The sequence below is a fragment of the Cinclus cinclus genome, chromosome 29 (genome assembly GCF_963662255.1).
Source record: "Cinclus cinclus chromosome 29, bCinCin1.1, whole genome shotgun sequence".
Classification (NCBI taxonomy): Eukaryota; Metazoa; Chordata; class Aves; order Passeriformes; family Cinclidae; genus Cinclus; species Cinclus cinclus.
In genome coordinates, this window is record NC_085074.1 from 2,940,101 (window position 1) to 2,948,539 (window position 8,439).

The following is an 8,439-nucleotide window of genomic DNA, read 5'->3' on the forward strand; positions in this document are numbered from 1 at the left end:
GTACTTTGTTTTTCAGCTAAAATAGGACATTTCTTCTTATTGTTCACAAAATAATCCCCATACACTTTGAATTATTAATTCCTGTTCACGTCCTTTCAAGTTCCTTTCTGGAGAAGGGTTGAATAAAGTTATTTTTTCAGGAGGTTCTGCCCCCACCTGCTCAGGGGTTCAATACAAATTCCGTGTCTGTCCTTGCAGATTGCATTAAGCAGTCTGGGGATGATGGACTCTTTAATAAAGTTGAGTATCAGAGGCAGATTTGATAAAAGACATGCCACTGCTAACGATGCTTAATGAAAATAAAAGCTTTGGGGTTTGGTGTCCTGCCCATCCTGTTAAGTGGGATTGTATTTATTGGCCATCAGGCAGCTCCACACAAGCTCGGGGAGAAAATGGAATTTCAGTGTTCCAGTAAAAACAGAAAACAGGCTGGGGCTGGGGTACAAACAGGGATGGTGAAGGGCACATAAATCCACGGAATTATTGCCACTGGCTCCAGCAGGGATGGGCTGGGGGTGGGTGCTGCTGGCCGAAGGTTTGGTGTGGAACAAAATCCTGGTGTTTTCCCCAGTATTCCTCACCTGATTCTGGGGAAATGGGGATGCTGGACATGGAGCTTCCCTGTTCTCCCGAGGTTTTCCTGGCTGGGCAATCCCTGTGTGCGTGGAGTTCCAGCTGTGTGTGACACAGGCACCTCCTGCAGCACCTTCCTCTCCCTGAACCCCAGGATTCCAGAGCTCCCCACATATCCCTGCACGAGCAGGAATTAAACTCACGTCGATCCATAAAACACCTCTGAGAGTTTCTGGGGATGCACAGCACTCTCCAGAACAGAGCAGTACTTGTGATTTCCAAGGGAAATGTGTTATTCCATGGGTTTATTCCCTGAGCAGAGGCAGCAGAATTGCTTCCCAATATCCCACCCACCCCTGCTCTCTGCCATTCCCCGTGTCCTGTCCCTCTATGCGCTGTCCCCAGTCCCTCTCCAGGGAATTCTGGAATGGTTTGGGTTGGAAGGGACCTTAAATCCCATCCAGTGCCACTCCTGCCATGGCAGGGACACCTCCCCCTGTCCCAGGTTATCCCAGCCTGGCCTTGGGCACTTCCAGGGATCCAGGGGCAGCCCCAGCTCCTCTGGGAATTCCATCCCAGCCAGGAATCCCTTCCCACCATCCCATCCAACCTTCCCCTGCTCCCATGTGAAGCCATTCCCTGTGTCCTGTCCCTCCATCCCTTGTCCCCAGTCCCTCCCCAGCTCTCCTGGAGCCCCTTCAGGCCCTGCAAGGAGCTCTGAGCTCTCCCTGCATCCTTTCCTTCCCTTCTCCAGGTGAACATTCCCACCTCTCCCAGCCCAGCTCCAGAGGGGCTCCAGCCCTTCCCGACAGGAATTTGGGTCAGGGCAGCCTCAGGTGAGCCCTGCTCCAGGGCTGGGTGGATTTGCAGATCCTGGCTGGAGGTGTGGGAGATGCCTCCAGTGACAACCACAACTCCCGGGAAAATCCCAGGAGAAAATCCCAGGAGAAAATCCCAGGAGAAAATCCCAGTGGCGGGATCGCTCCTTCCCAAACCCACAGTGGCAGCAGAGGCAGCAGCTCCCACCTCATTTTGGGACTCGGGATGCTCCAAACCCTCAGCTTGTCTCTGAACCTCCCACTCCCTGCCGTGGCTGCAGCTCCTGGGGTGTGATTTGCAGAAATAATTTGCTCAACCTCTCAAAACCCATCCGAGGAAAGAAAAAATAATACAATGTAAGAGACACCCAAAAATCCCATCCTGCCTTCCCTGACAAGACACCAGGCAGGAACTCAGCAGGGCCCAGAAATTCCCCCCTTCCCTCATCTGGAGCAGCACTTCCTAATTTTATTTAGGATTAATTTCGGGTGGAGAAGGGCCCTTTTAAGAGGAACTTTTTAAACCAGGATTGGAGCTTCTCTTCTCCTCCTCCGTGCCATGGGGGTCTCTGCAGATGGGCGGGAGATGGAAATATGGAACTGTTGGTTTCGGGTTTGTTTTTTTTTTTTTCCTTTCCCTCTTTTCCACTTGGGCATAATTTGGAATGCCTTTCATAGATGTCTGTGCTAGCAGGCACGTTTTAAATAAGTGATGAGGAGGCCCCACTCTTCTGATTGCAGTTTCTAATGATGGCAGTGATTAAGGAAGCTCCAAACCCGGGTCAGGGCGGCTTTTAAGGCAAGGAAATGGGACATGAATAAGGAATAGGTGGGAAATGTGATCATTCCAGGGAAAGCAAAGCCGTGGGGCTGGTGAGAATTGGAGCTCTGCTCATTTCTGTCCCCACTCAGGTTAAATTTAAAGAGTTTTGGGTCAGGTTTCATGAGTGAGAGAGGGAAGTCTGGCTGCTGCTTTGTGCTGTCTGGGTGGATGCTGAGATGTGGTGATAAATGCACCATTAAATCCCCTTCCCTTTCCTTTCCCTGTGGGTTTTGTCCTGACCAGACCCACAGCAATGAAATTCTGGAATAAAACTACTTTTGGCACCAATAAATAAAATAAATAAAACCGATTTTGGGGTGTTAATTCAGGCTCAGAAGCTCCTGAGGGAGGGTGCAGCTCACCCAAACTCCTGATGTGTCCTAAATCCAACTGCTGGCCACCCCAAAACCTGGATTTTAATGGTTTTCCTTCATTTTAACCCAGGTGTATTTTGGCCAAAAAGAAAAAAAAAAAAGGGGGAATTACTCCACCAGGCTGCCTGAGGTTCGCTGTCCTCATTTGCAGCTCTCTTGCTCTGCAGTGGCTCATGAATATTTCAGGATTCTCTTCCATCCTCTGCGTGCCTGCAGCACACAGCTGATTCCAGCATGAAAAATTCACAGGGAATTGCAGCAATCCCGAGCTGGGCTGATGGGACCCAGCTCCCCCCAGGCTCCTCTTCTCACGAGCAGCAGCACCAGAGGACACCTCAGGTTGTGCCAATTGTGCCGATTTTGAAGGGGAAAATTCATCCCTTGTCCAGCCCTAGCAGTGGAGTTGCCGTTCCTGGAGGGATTTAAATCCTGTGGATGTGGCACTTGGGGACACGGGTGGGGTGGCACTGCTGGGGGGGGGGGGTCTTAATGGTTTTTGAGGGGTTTTTCCAGCCTCAGTGATTTTAGAATTCTCTCTCTTTCTGCCTTTTTCGGTGCTGGGCTCTGCAGGAGCTGTGCAGGTTCTTGGTTTTCCTTTGCAGAGATCACTTCAGGGATGGTCACAGATCAATCCCAGCAAAGCACCAGTTACTGGGAGAGAGGTGTGGGCACCTGAATGTGCTTTGGTGTTGTTCCTGTGAGTCCTTCCTGCTGCTATTGCCTAAAATCCACCACCACGGGCCCTTTCCATGGAATCACTGCATTGCCGAGGCTGGAAAACCCCTCCAGGGGAACCAAATCCAGACTTGGCCAAATCCCACCTTGCCCATAAGGCACATCCCAACCCAGAGACCGGGACGCTGCCCAGGGAAGGCACACAGGGGTCCCCCAGAGCAGGGATCAAATCAATCAACCCAAAAAATGGGGCTGAGCACCCCCTGTGCAGCCAGAGCAGCCCAAGGAGAGCTCTGGGATTTGGGACGAGGCTCAGAGGAACCCGAGTCCTTCTTGTGGGCACTCTGAGCCAAATCCCAGGGGACTGAGGCTGGGATGGAACTCCCAGATTCCAGGTGAGCAAGCTGAACATGCTGGGGAGGTGGAAAATGCTGGATTTCTGTGCACATCCTGGGATTGGGATGGGATGGGATGGGATAATGGGATGGGATAATGGGCTGGGATGGGATGGGATGGGATGGGATGGGATGGGATGGGATGGGATGATGGGATGGGATGGGATGGGATGGGATGGGATGGGATGGGATGGGATGGGATGGGATAATGGGATGGGATGGGATGGGATGGGATGGGATGGGATGGGATGGGATGGGATGGGATGGGATGATGGGATGGGATGGGATGGGATGGGATAATGGGATGGGATGTGGGGGTCAGCCCCTCCCGTGGCACCAGCCCAGCATGGAAAAGGGACTGTGGCCTTGGGATGTGGCTCCAGGAGCAATGTCCCTTGGGCTGGGGGCAGGGGGTTTCCTGCTTTTCCCAGGTGTGTTTGGGGAGGGAAGGTGTTCTGAAAGGAATCCTGTCCTGGAAGGAACAGTGTCCTGAAGGGAATCGTGTCCTGAAGGGAATCTTATCATAAAGTGAATCACATCCTAAAGGGAATCATGTCCTGAAGAGAATCATATACTGAAGGGAATTGTGTCCTGAAGGGAATCCTGTCCTAAAGTGAATCATATACTAAAGGGAATTACATCCTGATGGGAATGACATCCTAAAGGGAATCCAGTCCTGATGGAAATCCAGTCCTGAAGGGAATCCAGTCCTGAAGGGAATCCTGTCCTAAAGAGAATCATATCCTAAAGGGAAACATGTCCTAAAGGGAGTCACGTCCTGAAGGGAATCACATCCTAAAGGGACTCGTGTCCTGAAGGGAATCCTGTCCTGAAGGGAATTACATCCTGATGGGAATCACATCCTGAAGTGAATCCTGTCCTGAAGGGAATCATGTCCTAAAGAGAATCATGTACTGAAGGGAATCACATCCTAAAAGGAATCCTGTCCTGAAGGGAATTGTGTCCTGAAGGGAATCGTGTCCTGTCCCAGTGGGAGACCCCACCACGGGGATTTTTAATCCTCTCTTAAATCATCTCATGCTCTGAAGCCCCATCCCGCCATGGGGCTGGGCAGGAGGGACGTTTGGGGTCACCTAATTTAGGAGCAGGAATTCCCAGCAGCACTTTTCCCGTGCCTTTCCCACCGCTGGGATCCTGGGATGCGCCTCTCCGTGCTGGCTGCAAAATGGAACATGGAAAACACATTACTGCAGTGCACTCCAGGACAGGCAAAAATAGCTCAGCTGATCCCTGTCTCCATGTAGGAACAGTTGTAAAAGGGATGTTTTGTGTGGCTGCAGCCACGAGCAAACCCACCTGGGCTCTGTCCTCACGTGTTCTGCCTGGAAAACTCCTCCATGCTTTCCCAGCACTTTTTTCCCTGCTGGAGGAGCAGGGGGGTTTTTTTTGCCTCCATTTCCAAATTCCTGCTGAAATGGTGCGGGGTTTATCGTTTCTGTGTTACCTGGGGCTGAACGCTCAGATCTGTTTGGTCAAGGTGCGGCCCAGGGTCCTCCCTCCTCCCTGTGCTGCGGCTCAGCCCCACCCCATGGAAACCACTTTCCCTTCCCTAATGGCTCCTGCAGACACATCCATCAATATTTCAGCCTCTACTCTTTTACCCTGAGACCTTCTAAAGGCCAGGGCCACGCTTTTTGTGGAATTATTTATGGATCTCGTGTCAGGAGCAGCCTGTTAATCTTTGCCACTTTTCCTGAGGGAGGTTTTAGAGGGATGCAGGGACCTGGACAAACGCTGGAGCCTCTTGTTTGGGAGCCCCAGAGGAGGGTTAGAAGCGTCCAGCAATTCCATACTGGAGAAATCAGCATTAAACGGGTGATTAATGGCACTTCTCAGCCATTCTTAAAGAAACTGAAGTGGCTGAGGTTCACATTTCAGCACAGGGTGGGATCCTTGGGGTGTCTGTGCTGAGCCAGGAGTTGGTTGATGATCCTGGTGGATATCCAGGATATCCAGGAATATCCGGGATATTCCATGATTCCCTGGTTATTATTATTACTGATATTATTAATACTTATATTATTATTACTGATATTATCACTGATATTTTACTGATATTATCACTGATATTTTACTGATACTATTACTGATATTATCACTGATATTTATTAATATTATCACTGATATTTTACTGATATTATCACTGATATTTTACTGATATTATCACTGATATTATTACCAGCCAGTGGCACGGGCTGCCATGGTCAGAACCATTTTTTGGCAGCACTGGGGACCATTAAGCCCAGTTTGGTGTCAAACTGGGCCAGCAAGGGGTGAGTTCAGGGAGCATCAGCTGGGAAACCTTCCCTGTGAATTTTCCCTGCGATTTTTCCCCGTATCAGTGGGCTCATCCTGCAGCCTTTTGTCTCCTCTTTTGCGCAGAGGGTGATGATTTATGCATTACTACAAGGCTACAGAAAATCTGCTGGCACAGGGAAGCAAAATCCTGAATTCCACCTTCCCAGTGACATGAATTATTCACCTGCACAGGGGCTGCTAGGACAAGGCTTTGGTTAAAACCTGACTCAGTTAGAGCTGGTTCTTTCTGAGGAGCCCTGAGCCCGGCCTGGGTGGGAGTGGTGTTTGGAGAGTTGGCATCAGTTTATTTATTCCCTGTCTGGTGCCTCGGTGTCTGCAGCTCCTCCGTGTCCCTGTCCTGGACGCAGCCCAAGGTCAGGAGGTGCTGGAAGTGCAGAATTGATCCTTTTTATTTTATTTTATTTTATTTTATTGAGCCATTCCTTCCCCACATCCCATTGCCCTCTAACGGCCAGCACGGAATTTGCAATGGACAATTGTGAGAATTCCAAAGGAATTCTGAATTTCCAGAATTTCCCTAAAAACCTTCAGGGAGAAGATTGGGTTTGGGGTGCAAGGAGAAGCGCCATGCTCAAGGGGAAGATGGAGGGAAAAGTGGGATGAGGAAGGGTGGAAAATTGGGAATGGGTTATCCCGGAGAGGTTGTGGACTCCCCATCCCTGGAAGTGCCCAAGGCCAGGCTGGACAGGGCTTGGAGCAGCCTGGGACAGTGAGAGGTGTTGGGGTTGGAATTGGATGATTTTTCATGTCCCTTCCAACCCAAACCATTCCAAGATTCTGCGATTCTGCCGATTCAGAGGTTGAAAATTAACAGAAAAAAAAAAAAGTTTGTTTTCCCGTGGAGTGAGGGAGAAGGAGGAGTGGAATATTTACTCATACAAAAAAAAAAAACCAAAACAAAAAAAAAAAAAAAAAAAAAAAACCAAAAAAAAACCCAAAAAAACCCCCTATCAATAAATGGCTTTTTGGGGGTGCTGAGAGCAGGGGAAGTTCCAGCCCACGGCTCCTGCACAGCAAATTCCAGGAAATTTGGGGATTTTTTTTTTTTTTTTTTCCTCCTGCAGTGGAGGCTTTTGAGCAGCAGATGTCACGTTTGTACAACGCTACGAGAGGTTGTAGCTACACACGGAGTAACCAGGGGTGTCCCGCAGCAGGAGGGGCTGGAAATCACAACCTGCCCAGGGTGGGAATAAATCAGATATAAAATGATATATAAATTATAGAGAAAATAGAATTTTTATTTTTTTTTTCTGAAGTTTCTACTCCCGCTCACTCTGAGGAGGATTTTTGATCTCAGCCCAGGGCTCACCCTCTGCTTGGGGCTGGAAGTGCAGGAGTTCAGGTATGGATTTGGTTTTCTGCAGGAAAAGGCAGCCCAGGCTCCCTGCTTGGAGCTGAATCTCAGAGGGTAATCAAGAAAAAAAAACAATTCTCTGGATTTGCTTCAAATCTCACTATCCTTGGAAAATTCTGGACTGCTCCCAAAGGCTGGAAATCAGGAAGAAATAGATTTGAAGGTGGCAGAAAATATCCTGTAAAGCCTCATTGTAAATGGAATTCAGCTTTCCTGGCTGACTTGGCAGCTCTGACAACACCTGAGAATGATAATTTTTGCTGCAAATTGGGAATTTTAGGGCTCTGGCAATGTCAGAAATGACCCCACTTCACCCGGTTTTCCTGTGCTTCATGATGGGTTTTAAAGAACACAACAATTACTTCCCGTTCAGACAGAACTTTAATACAGAAATCTCTGTAAATACATTAATTACAGCTCATAAAAAATAACTTCTGGATTTTCAAACCCCAGTCAAACCCAGGTGGAGATTCCAATCTCTTCCTGGCTCAAATAAAGCAGCAATTATCCAAAGAGGAAGGAAGCTGAGCTCTTCCAGTACCATCCATCCTCACCCAACACAACCTGGCTCCTCAAACTGAGGACTGAAATTCCATCACATCCGTGGTTTTGCAGGGAATGGCATCCCCTAACAAGGAATTTAAGGACTGTGGAGAGAATCCAGTCCAAAGGATCTTCCCACGTCACATTCCCAGTTTGTCCTGTTATTTATTCCATGTCCAGCTCAGACCCTGAGGACACAACTGCTCTCCCCAGGAGGGCAGGAAGGGTTTGGTTTTTTTTTTTTTTTTTCCTCCAGGATTTGTACATGAAGGAGAAATCTTTGAGTTGTTGAGGGCAGAGAGGGCTGGAAAAGATCCAGAAGTGGAACAAAAAAAAAAAAAAAAAAAAGTAGTTTGCAATTCCCAAAGCTGCAGCAGTCACACTGGTCCCAGAGGAGCAGAGGAGGAGCAGCCTCATCCTGCAGTGCTGGCCCAGCAGCTCGGGGTGCTCAGCAGCTTTTGGAACTTACTCCCAGTTTACACCTCAGTGCAAGTGGTGACTCTGCTCTGCTTCCCTCGGACAGCAGCTCCTCCCTGCCCGAAAT